General features: G+C 40.4%; 1 pseudogene; it reads right to left on the bottom strand.

The window, feature by feature from the left end:
- Positions 1-3,382: 3,382 nt before the first annotated feature.
- On the bottom strand, positions 3,383-4,433 carry LOC142838404 (POU domain, class 5, transcription factor 1-like; annotated as a pseudogene).
- Between the last annotated feature and the right edge of the window lie 8,560 nt (positions 4,434-12,993).

Here is a 12,993-nt window from a genome sequence, read left to right as displayed (position 1 = left end):
AACCCAGAGCATGTAGGTATTGGATGTGATGGATAAGATCTGAAATAACAGCAAACCACAAAAGGCAGCAAATACAGAAGGGTGGAAATTAGTGTCTGTTGGCTCCTTCCATGGATCTACACTGCTTTGAAGAGACTGTACTGGGAAGAATCTGCTTTTCCAGGATGCTGTCTTATCACCTGTCCTGAATTCAGTGGCACTGTCTTTGTGTCTTTCAGAGACTCTCACTCCTAAATATACTTCTCTGCATCAGTTAGCACAGTCTGAGAATATTAACTAGCTGCCATGATTTCTTTAGCATTTTAGAGCTTAAATTAAAGAGTTACATAATAAACCCTTCTCAAACCTCTCAAGCTATGTTACTTAATCCCATGATTCATGCTGTATCATCAAAAATGAGCACTGGGAAATACCTGGGCAGAGATACACAAATTCAATACATTTAAAGTAGACTTTCTGCATCTAGTTCCCTCAATTGTCAGTAATTACTATGCAGGGTTTTTTTTTTTGAGTTTTACTAGACAGATAGCAGGTACATTGTGAAGGACTTAGGATTGAAAAGGTGATACCTGACATTCATATAAAAGCAGTTTCTCAGTGAGATTTCAGGAACATCCCTATACATTATTATTATTATTACACCTATATTATTATTATTTATTATTATTGATAATTGCATATGTAAAATGTGTCCTTATTGTTTTGGTTTGTCTGAAGTTTATCTGAATTTAAGATGTTAGTCAACTTCTTAAAGTAAATTTCGGGTGTATATCTATTATAATATCACTTTAGAAGCATGTAAAGAATATTTATACTATGCTATGATATACAGTACTCTGCTCAAGTATTGTACTTGCTCATCACAAAGCTGCTGCTCCCAGAGTGCTGTTCATTACTCCATATAAAACTTTTTCTCCAAATTTTAGTTAGAGATATAATCTTCTGGGTTTTTTGTGAACATGAATAGTTCTTGGTCAATCTAATCTCATCCAGAAATGTTATAGAAAAACATTTGGGAATGTTTCTATACTTTAGCAGGTCAAGAAACAATCTTAAATTTTAATATATCAGATGTATCCTATTCTTCCCACACAATAATGATTAACTTTCACATATCCATTTCTTATGTGGTATTTATTGACTTTAGAGATCTGCTTCATTTCAAAGACAGGACTTCATATTTATGATAACAATAATTTTTAAAAGTATACTGTTCTTTTAAAGTTAATGTTTCTTTTCCAAAGCATAGTAGAGTAAACATATATTCACACAGTGTATTGAAACATATTAAAATATGTATATTTACCAAATCTGTAGTAATGTATGTCTGGACGCACAGTGTGGAAGTAATCTCTCTCACCTATTAGAAGACCAGCTACATAAGTCTCACCTGCCCAACACATTTAATAGCAGCCAACCCACAGGATTCTTGAAAAAAAATATTTTTCTGCCCTCCTGAGGGACTATATTAGCACATACTGTTACAGAACATTGATGTTATTTGTAGCATTATCACCTGAAATTTCCCCTCTGCAGCTAGTCAAAACCATTTCAGAGACTATAATACATATAATTTACACTGTCCGTTTTGACTATAGCAATATTAAATGAATCATCCTTGAATTCACTAACAAGAAAGGAGTTAGGACAAAAAATTGCATTAAAGTTGCCAAAGTAGAAAAAATACAAATGTATGAATGAGTAGTGAACACAATATTAGGACCAAATATAAAAAAAGGAGGAAATATTATTGGTACAAGAGAATTTGAATCATGAATCCTTGCTTCAAAGTATGGCCTTAAATTAGCCTTCCTACTTTGGATGGAGGATGTGGAGAAATTGTAGCTCGCATGGTGAATTTGGAAAGTAGTTGTTAGATATTATCAGGAAGGGAAGTTTTGAGTGATAAAACCTAAAGTCTATTCTGTGGTCTACAGAAGATACATTTCTTTTTTTAAAAAAAATAATATTTTTATTTATTATGTATATATAGGTTTCTTCCTTCTTGTATCCTGCAGTACAGAAGAGGACACCAGATCTTATTACAGATGGTTGTGAGCCACCATGTGGTTGCTGGGAATTGAATTCAGGACCTCTGGAAGAGCAGGCAGTGCTCTATTCCTCTGAGCCATCTCTCCAGCCACCCAGAAGATACATTTCAAGATCACAGAATTGTTAACAATTTCTTTGAGGATTAGTATGAATACAGAGCCCCGAATCTCACTTTAAGAAAATAACCTCTCCATTTGTTTTACAAACCCAAATCATTGGAAACAGATGTTTTCATTTTTCAGGTCTTCTTAGATAAAATAAACATTACTCAGATTCTTGAGTTAGATCACATCAAAATATGGAAAAGAAAAATGAAACAAACGAATAGAGTAGACAAGCTAGAGATAGCCCCCAGCTCCTTGTAGAACGAATAAATAGGGGAAATTAGGCTTTCTAAGTTATAATAAAAACACTCTCAGGTTTAGTAAAAGAATTCTGTAATCAATCTAATGGCAAATGGGATGCATTCAGAAAGAATGTCTAGGGATTCAGGGCATGCAGCTTAGGCTTTGGTCCATTGTGCTGAGATAAGATCGGGAAAGAAAAAAAAAGAAAAGGTTTCTGGGTTGGAAGGCATAAAACAGGTATCTTAGCAGTGAAGGTCTGCAAGCAACTACATTAGTCAGAGGGGCTTCTGGGGCATATTCCAGCATATCTCACCCAGGAGACAGTCCTCCCACCTTACTATGTTTATTAGGCAGAGGGGCTTCTGGGGCATATTAAAGCATATCTCATCCAGGAGACAGTCCTCCCATCTTACTATGTTTCACGTGCATCATGTTTATTTTCTCCTTCTGGAGTCACGCTGCTCTGATCAGGGTGTAAAACCTGATTTTCTCCTACTCATAGGCTTCTTTAGTTGTGCCAGTGAACCTCTCTGGAGTTCTTGTCAGAAGGTATTATGAACTGCACGACTCTTTTGTCAAGGAGATTACTGGTGATTGATCACAATATTTTAAAATCCATGGAGTGATAATTTGATGCTTCTTTCTTCTTTAAAAAGTTAAATGTTAACAAGAACACATGGTATTATATCCAAAGCATAGTTAAGCAGGAATCCAGTCTTCTATAGCTTTCAAACCTGCTAATTTTATTTTATTTATTTTTTGCCATCCAATGTGTCCCAGGCTTTATTTATTATTTAAGAACAAAATGAGCGACAGGCTCACGATCAAAACAGCATCACTGAACTTCATCTTCCCCATGCTTTTTGTGCTTGCGACCCCTCCTCAGTAAAGGAGCTTCACCCCAAAGCTGTGGTGGCTCCAGGTTCTATCTACCTCTGTCTCCCTCGCCTCAGCTCACCTCATTCCCAGGCAGGGCTGGAGCCTCAGTTTGAATGCATGGGAGAGCCCAGAGCAGCGACGGGAACAGTAGGAAAGGCCTCGCCCTCAGAAAACGGAACTGGAGAGTAGAGTGTGGTAAAGTGGGGGCTCCCATAGCTTGGGGCACCAAAATGGGGCCCTGGGGATAGAGGAAAAGATACAGGCCCCCCATGGGAAAGGGGACCCGGCAGCCTCATACTCTTCTCGTTGGGAATAATCAGCGCTTGATGGTTTGCCCTTCTGGCGACGGTTACAGAACCACACTCGGACCACATCCTTCTCCAGGCCGAGCTGCTTGGCGATAATGCTTATCTGCTATAGAGTGGGCTTCGGGCACTGCAGAAACATGCTCTCCAGGTTCCCCCTCACTTTCTCAATGCTCTTCTGCTTTCTCTTTTAAGCCTGAACCAGGGTCTCCGCTTTGCACATCTCCTGAAGGTTCTCTTTGTTGTCGGCTTCCTCTACCCACTTCTCCAGCAGGGGGCGCAGCTTGCACATGTTCTTGAAGCTGAGCTGCAGCGCTTCAAAGCAGCAGATGGTGGTCTGGCTGAACACCTTTCCAAAGAAAATACCCAGGGTGTACCCCAAGGTGATCCTCTTCTGCTTCAGCACCTTAGCAAACTGCTCTAGCTCCTTCTGCAGATCTTTCATGTCCTGGGACTCCTCGTGACTTGGTTCCACCTTCTCCAACTTCACGGCACCGGGGTGGACAGTGCCGGGCTCAGCGGAGGTCCCCTCCTAGTTGCTCTCCACTCCTGCTCCTGCCTGATCCTCAGGCTGCGAAGTTTCCAGGCCAACTTGGGGCACTAGGCCCAGTCCAACCTGATGTCCACAGTATGCCATCTCTCCTCAGAATTCATACGGCGGGGGACAAGAGGAAATCCCCAACACCTTTGAGCCTGGCCCAACCCCTGGCCCGATTCCAGGCCCACCTGGAGGCCCTTGAAAGCTTATCCAAGTCCGAGGGTCCAAACAGCCTGGCTCCAGCCCTCCCGACCTAGCACCCCCACCAGGTGGGGGTGAGAAGGTGAAGTCTGAAGCCAGGTGTCCAGCCATAGGGAAGGGGGAGACCCCAAGCCCGGGGCCTGACGGAAGGAGGGCTCACCTAGGGACTGATTAAACCTCTCTCCCTCCAAACCTGCTAATTTTTAACTAGATACCTGGAAATTGTGGTGAAAACACACTGAAAATTAGCTATCTAGCAATTTCAGTAAAAAGATACATTAAAGAATATATTTTTCTTAAAATAACATCCAATTGTTTTAAAACCTTCATGTAATAATTTCTCATTTATACTTGAGATGTTTCCATACCCCAATATTAAGTCTCTCTGTAGATGCAATAAATCAGATCAAGCTGAATTAAAAGTCTAGGGTTAATGTGCAAAGCAGCTCCTGGGTGGCCTCAGTGAGGAAGTAGAATACCATGAGGGGTAACCACGAGGCAGGTGGGTTATTGCATCATAAGTATTGTAGGCTCGGTCCTGTGCTTGTCAGGGGAGGAATTGACCCTTGACAGGCTTTCTGAGGGGGCGGGATCTGGAATGGGAGGAACGAGGCTAGGTGGTGCTTCCATATAAACATCCCAGAGTTCGTGGGTATATGGGTACACATTCAAGTCTGACTAATTCCTGGAGGCATGGGACAACATGGGGAAGGGGTAGATAGAAGTCTGTGGGCCCAGGCTTATCAGGTGGTATGTGTGGAAAAGCAGCTAATTGTCATCCTGGAGACCTCAGGCATCTGTTCCTTAAGGAGGGTAAGAAGAAAGGCTGGTAAGGAAATAATAGATTATCACCAGCCCTATGAACTGGACTAGCCATGGGAAGAAAGAAGACTGGCAGAAAGAATGGAACAGATAAGTACCCTGGTTGTACAAAAGAGACAAGGCTGAAAGAGTGAGACATGAGAGTAGATGGGCTCTTTATTGGGACATGTTTGGAAAACTAGGTCCCAGTTGCTCGATAGGTGCCTGCTCTAGTGTGGAAAGGTGGTACCAGCACTGATGTCCCAGGAGGTTGGGAGCTGGAGATAGCATGCCAAATGGATGGATGATGTGTTCTTCAGAAGTACTTGAGGCATCATATCTGCTACTTCAATGGAGGTGGTGAACACATCCATCCTTTAAAGGTGTTAATAAAAGTTAACAGATAATGGTGCCTTTATTAGTGGGCTTGTGGCTGAGATCAACCTACCATTACTTGCCCGGTTAGCATCCACGAAGATGATGCCGGAGCTGATGTATCTGGAGGGCCCCCTGTGGCAAGAGGAGTGAACCTACAAAATGTGCTTGAAAATAGGTAGGGTCAAAGAGGGGCTCTGGAGACTGTTTCCAACAGACCAAATTTCTTGATACAGTAGCAGAACATGTCCCAGGAACCTGCAGGTATCTTTAAAACAACTGGGATAGGTTTACACCTTGTTGTCAAAGCAAAAGTCTTTGGATTAAACGGCATGAACATTTTTCCTATGGCATGGTTTTAACCAGATGAAACAAACATTTAAGTCTAAATTCATTGAACAAAAGAGGTTGAGTGAGTGGAGGAGGATGAAACTGAACATACCTATAGGGTTCTATTCCCTCTCTTATCCTAACCTGTGTTTTAAAGCTAGGACCAGTAAAATCAGCAGAAAGTTAAGCACTATAGAAAACTGTTTGCAGTCATGGCCCTATCAGTTCATCAGGACTGCATTTTCAGTGCTAAAACTGTAAACCTCTGAAGTTATATCTGAAAACCGTTTATCCCCTGCAACAAAGCCTGTGAATGAGGAACACCTGTCTGTACTCTTAAGAGGAAACAACTAATAAACCAAGAGCTACCAAGCTGGTTGTAGCCTTGAGGGGTGTGGATCAGGAGAAAGCTGCTAAACTGGTAAGGCTATCAGTATCCTACTCATCCAATGCCATCAGATCTGAGAAGGATAAGCATAAGTGAGAGAGATTTCCAATTACCTAGGGAGTCCCAAATTTCTCCATGGTTATTGTGGGGCCAAAGATCCAGAAGCAGTAACTGTTTTTAGATGCCGAGTTCAGAAGATCTGACAGACATTCCTGTGGGTAGAAATTTGGGGAGAGTGACCTACTTGAGTTAACAAAATGGAGCAATGGATCCCCCAATGTACTGTTGTGGAATCTTGACAGGGTCCTGTCCTTGGTTTAAAAATTAAGCAGTTTCTTGCTTCATAGCTGGTTTTGCCATATTTAAAGCATGCTTCCAGGTGGAAGTTCTGTGGCCATCAGTCTTTTTTGAAGAGATACAGGACACTGCCTTCAAGAGGACAATATTCTTCATATAAAGATTTCTTAAGTAAGAATGGTAAAATAACGTGCTTAAGGCCATTGCATCCACTGGTCTTGACTTCAGAACTATTCTTTTCGTAGTGTAAAGCCCGTCCTTTCTGATTACCTCACAATCATGATGATGAGCTTAGTTAGAGTCACATTATATGAGCAGGCTTCCTTTTAGCTTATTTATAGTATTAGTGACTAAGCAAGGCAAGCACTTCGGGAGCATACTTCTCTGTTAAGATTGTACCTTGAAAGTATGTTTTCTTTTATTTCAAGCTAAAACATTATGGTCCAAGCTATGCTCACTCAGGGGAATTCAGTACCTTACTGAAATATTTTGTAGATGTTCTTCATGACTTTAAGCTAAGCAAGGTTTCTACTCCATGTGCCTAATATATTTTTTCTTTAAAGTATAATCTTATATATACTCACTCATGAGTATACTCCACAAATGAGCATGTTTAGGACTGGTTTTATCCTCTTGGTCAAGGAGAGCAAAAATATTGCAGGAGAGGCTGTTGGTTTTATGTTAGATATTTATGAGTGAAGACTGCACTTGTTTCTACAGCCATTACATGAAATGCAATAAAGGATCCTGAGCTTTGTACTGTGAACCAAGAGAGAATATATAAAAAATAAACATGTATACAGCTGTCATAGATCCTAGCCAGGAGTTAACTTATATTGTTTGGTTAAATAGCTATGGTATGTATGTCAAATGATTTCTAAACATCGGTCTTCATGTCAATTAGCTACTGTTGGTCATGAACCTTGTTCATGGAAGAAAAGGTCTTTACAAATTGGTGGTAGTTACAACAGAGAGTAGCAGCAGGCTACCTGTACATCCCAACCTCCCATCCCATAATAACCTCACAGATACTGTATTAATTAAATCACTGCTTGGCCCATTAGCTCTAACTTCTAATTGGCTAACTCTTACATCTTAATTTAACCCATTTATATTAATCTGTTTATTACCACGATGTTGTGGTCTACCAGCAAAGACTCAGCATGTCTGACTCCAGTGGCTCCATGGCGTCTCTCTGACTCCATCCTTCTTTCTCCCCATTCAGTCCATTTCTCCCTGCCTACCTAAGTTCTGTGCTATCAGCAGGCCACGGCAGTTTCTTTATTCATTAATGGCAATTACAACACATAGAAGGGACTCCCACATCACCTCCCATTTTCTGTTTAAATAAAAAGGAAGGTTATAACTTTAGCATAGTAAAATTACATATAACAGGTATCAAGCAAAAATTACAGTTACAATATTTATATCTACTTTATCTATTATCATAACTCAGGAAAACTATAACTATCACTATAAATTCTTCAACTCCATCAAAGACTCCAGAAGTATATAATATTACTTAAGTAAACAGGAGATGCATTGTAAAAAACTTCCAAAACTCTAGAATGGACAGACATCTTGCTGCCTTGAAAGTCAACCAACATTTTTCTGTAACACTGGGACATCCATATTCAGTCTACAGACCCATAATATCCAGCAGACTTTTCATGAAGCAGGAAAATTCAAAGACAGTTTCACCTATATTGGCAGTTTCTTTGTCCCATTTTTTTTTCTTTTGTATCCTGCAGAATGTCTAGCAGACTCTTTCATGAAGCAGGAACCCCAAAGGATCATCTCACCTTTAGGCAAGTTCAGCAGTCAGCAGGGGAGGGGACAGGAAAGGGGGGAACAGAGAAAAATGTATAGCTCAATAAAATAAAAAAAGAAAAAATAGGACTAATTATAGCTCATAGAGCTTAGTCCTCCTATAATCAATCAAAAGGTAAAGACAGATGGACACTTGAATCTTTTTGACTATTTAGTTAGTCAAAGCTTACACTGTGTGCTGCTATTCATATTATTAAATTGAGGCATTGATTATGTGGCTTTGGATGAGGTCAACCATACCCCAAATCTTTAATTCTAGAATTATCACATTGTAACTTTTCTCTTCCCCTCCAGTTCCAATACAAACTGCAACAGACTCTGCACACAAATGCCTGTCATTAGAAGTCTCATATGTCTCCACTGCTAATGAAATCTCGTTCTCTGTCTCATTATTACTTCCTATCCCTTGTTAGCACACCACTGTTGCAGATCGTCAGTCCCTCTTCAGGCTTCATTTGCTTGCCTAAGCAGCCTTGACATTAGGGTCAGTCATTTTATTAGATTGTCACACTCTCTTGCCCAAGAGCTGCCATTCTAATTCCCAAGAATGGGTAAGCACAGTCATCTGCCTTCTTGCCTCCCAGTCCTAGGCTGCCAAACACTGCAGGAGAAAGTCACACAGACATGTGGCCTGGTAACACTCAGTGCTGGGCACTCCGCAGTCTGACAGAACTTGTTCTTGTGGGTGTTTTACAGTCTTTGGTCTCCTCAATGCCATGTGCAATATTCCTTCTCACTTAGGTTCTAATGAGGCACTTTCTTCCAGTCCCAAAAGAAAGTGAAACCCAGCTTGATTTTCTTATCTAAAATTTCAGCTTTCCTGTCTGGTCCTCTCTGGTCTCTCTGTCTCTTTGAGTCTTCAGCCATTTTATACTGTAACTTCGCCTTATGTACCCTCCTTACCAGGTCACTTTGGGCACTCATTGTGCCTTGTTTTGTCCTTGACCTTACTTGGAAAGAATGACTGAATCAATTGCTTTTGCCTCCCTGCCTCCTACTCTGTCAATGTCTCCTGCTTTCTTTGATGACCTGTTTAGCTGGCTCCTCTCTGTTCTGTGTAAGGTGACACTGTTTTGTGTTAGTCCACTTTGTGTCCCCATCAGAAGCAGCCTCCTCTGACGCCAGCTTCCCTTTAGGGGCAACCTTTCTTCTGCAAATTCAACATTCAGAATCCACAATGTACCTGCTTTCTGGATCTCTGTTCCTCCTGAGCAGCAGTTGACCTTTCCTGCCACTTCCATTTGTACAACTTCTCCCACATTTGTGTTCTATCCAAGATTATTTTCCAAAAATGACTGAAACAGATTAATACAAGTTTTTCCTAACTGCTTCTCTTTCAATTTTTCTTTTCACCTAACAATGTGTATGTGCTCTCGGATTTTAAAATCCATCAGTGGTTCTTAATTTATCTTTTATTCTTAGATTTTCTCACCCTTATTCCATCATAAAGAAGCCTGTGCTCTTCTCTTTTTTCTTTTATTTAAATAACATTTTAAAATTTATTTTACATACCAAGAAATTTCCTTCCCCCCTCTCCTCCTGTCCCCTTCCTTTTTCATCTACCTCCTTCCCCATCCACTCCTTCTCCATCTCCATTCAGAAAGGGACAGGGCTCCTATGGGCTTGCACAAAGCATGGCCATCAAGTTGAGACAGGTCTGAACTCCTCCCCTGCCAGGGCCAGGGAATCCATCAAGTTACCAGTCGGAGTCCTGCTCTATTAGAAGCCTTACTAAGACACCAAGATACAGAATGGTCACACAGATGCAGAGGGCCTAGGTCAGTCCTATTCAGGCTCTCTGACTGTTGGTTCAGAATCCATGAGCTGTCTCTGTGGGTTCCCCCATCAAGACCCCCCTGGTTAGTACAATCCCTCCTCCCTTTCTTCCTCAAGACTCTCAGCAAAGCACTTTTCTGTGGATCTCTGCCTCTGCTTCAATCAGTTACTGGATAGAGTATCTCTGATGCCAATTAGGAAGTCATCAATCTGCTTACAGTAGATGGCCAGTTCAGGCACCATCTCCACCATTGCTAAGAGTCTTAGATGGGATCATTTTTGTGGGTTTCTGAGAGTTTCCCTGGCACCATGTTTTTCCCTAACCCCCAAATGCCCCCCATCAAGACATCTCTTTTGTTACTCCTGTGCTCTTCTTTCTAAAGAAGACAGGAATGCTTACACAGATCATTTCTTTTTTTCTCTTCTTTGGATTTTCGAGGCAGGATTTCTCTGTGTAACAGCTCTAGCTGTCCTGGAACTAGCTCTTGTAGACCAGGTTGGCCTTGAACTCACAGAGATCTGCTTTTTTTCTGCCTCTCAAGTGCTGGGATTAAAAGCGTGCATGACCACCTCCTGGCTACAGATGGTTTCTATTAAGTCCCATTTTCTTTATTTCTGATTGTGTTTGCAAGCAAGTGGTATATACACAGAAATGATCAGAATTAGCAAATAACCCCATATTCCTTGAGAAGCCTCTTCAGAGGCTCTCCTTCCACCCTAGGTATTACTTTAATACATGTATATTGATATGCCTGTTTATCCCCTGCAGAGCCTAGCTATTCCCAAAAGTGGATATTAAGACAGTAGGGGGAAAATGATGCAGATACTTTTCAAAAATTTGGAATAGAAATTGGCTCTTTTCCATCCTTAATCTATGAAGCATTCCAGTTGTTTAGGTGTATATTTTGCCACTAATCATTAAAGGGTCCATTGTTTACTTATATCGGCATAGATTTTTTTTTTGAACTGTCTCACTGGGTGTCCCAGTCCAGCATCCAACCGAAAATCTTTCTGCTTCATCTTTTTTTTTCGGTTGTTCTAAACAGGGTTTCTCTGTGGCTTTGGAGCCTGTCCTGGAACTAGCTCTGTAGACCAGGCTGGTCTCTAACTCACAGAGATCCACCTGCATCTGCCTCTTGAGTGCTGGGATTAAAGGTGTGTGCCACCATCGCCCGGCTCTGCTTCATCTTTTTATGTAGTTATGAATCAGGTACTCTGCTACCTAATTTTGTATGCCATTTCATGTCCTTTTGACAGTGAGTACTGACTGCTCAAGTGTATGATAACCTTCGACTCAGCTACACCTTGGTATGTTTATTACATTTGTTATCTAGTGACTAAACTAAGTCAGAAAAGAGAAGGGATCATCCTTACTATTTCCCAGATAACAGTCATTTTAAAAGAAAGTTCTGGGACCCAAATAAACATTAAACAAAAATAAAGCTATGGCCCAGAGGTTGTTCATTCTTCAGCTGATGACTGTGCTTTAAAAAAAGTAAAATTGTATTTTTAGGTTATCCTTTGATCAAATAAAGTTATCATCTATAATATAAAACTCTTTCATGTTGTCAGTTTATAGATTATTTTCAAATTGGCTGTCAGTCACGCATCCGGCTCAGAGGAGCAGGGAGTTTATCTTTTTCAAGATCATTCTTAAGACTTTATTATGTTATTTTCCATTGATGAAATGGGTGACTGGTGTGAGGGAGATTAGTCTCAACATGTGCACATGTGTGTCAGGTTCCAAACTGGTCAGAATTTGTAACCAAACATTTCTTCCAGATTTTGAGAATGTTAAATAATTGTATGTTTGCTTTCTTAAGGGTTTCACATTTAAACAATGTCTATCCATGGGATTCTTTAAAATTAAAGGTGATAAGAGGTTATAGTATGAGAGTTACAATTTTCCATTAGACAGATGAGATAGTAGTTGAATTGAAAGTATATTGAATTCTTTAAATTTAAGGTATGTAGTTCCCATTATTACTTGATTCATCCCTAATAATAAATAATATGTACAAAATCAAAATCCATAGGTAGTTAAATTTTCCACAGTAATCAATTCTTATACAAGATTATAGAGAATAAAGTGAAAGGATTTTTTGATCCGTCATAAGATTTTTACAGTAAGCATATGCACAGAAAATATTTGACAAATAAAATGTTAATTATGAAACTTGGTTATAATAGCTGTAAGTTAATTATTGTGACATGAAATGGATATCAGCAGGAGCAGGGAAATTGATGTCAGGTGAACCTGGAATCTCCCTGGAATGCGCTTGATCCCAAATGAAGTGCCTGGAAAAGCAAAAAGGCTATTGTGATGTGGGTACACATCCCCTGACAAAGCCCAATTAATTATAAAAGCTGATATTAAGTCAGTGGGGGGAAAAGTCCACACCGATCCTTTTACAAGATTTTGATTAGATTAGCCTGTTTCCCATCTTTAACATAGGAAGAACGCGGTTTGTCTAGGAGAATATTTTGCCACTATTCATTGAAGGGTCCACCGAGCCTTGCATCCACCACCTTCCTCCTGCAATTGTTTCAGGTCCCATGATACTGAGTGCAATTTGTTCTTTTTTTATCGTCTTCTCTTTATATGAAAGGAAAAGCATGTGGCTTTTAGATTCTTTTGTTTCATTACATGACAAATTAGGGATCCTTCCACTAGGCTGGTTTTGACATTTCATTATTTCTGGGCCGAGCAATGAGAGGAAGAAAGCACTGACAATACCTGGCAAAGGCACATCTCTTGATTTCTCTTTCTTCTTTCAGCATTAGGTGTAGATGGTCCAGGAATCTCCGCTGATGGAAGCTGAAGATGTCTTAGCTGTTTATTAAGCCTGCGCTATCTATAAAATCTGTATTGGT

Source organism: Microtus pennsylvanicus, chromosome 19 (genome assembly GCF_037038515.1).
Source record: "Microtus pennsylvanicus isolate mMicPen1 chromosome 19, mMicPen1.hap1, whole genome shotgun sequence".
Classification (NCBI taxonomy): domain Eukaryota; kingdom Metazoa; phylum Chordata; class Mammalia; order Rodentia; family Cricetidae; genus Microtus; species Microtus pennsylvanicus.
This window is presented reverse-complemented; position numbering and strand designations above follow the sequence as displayed.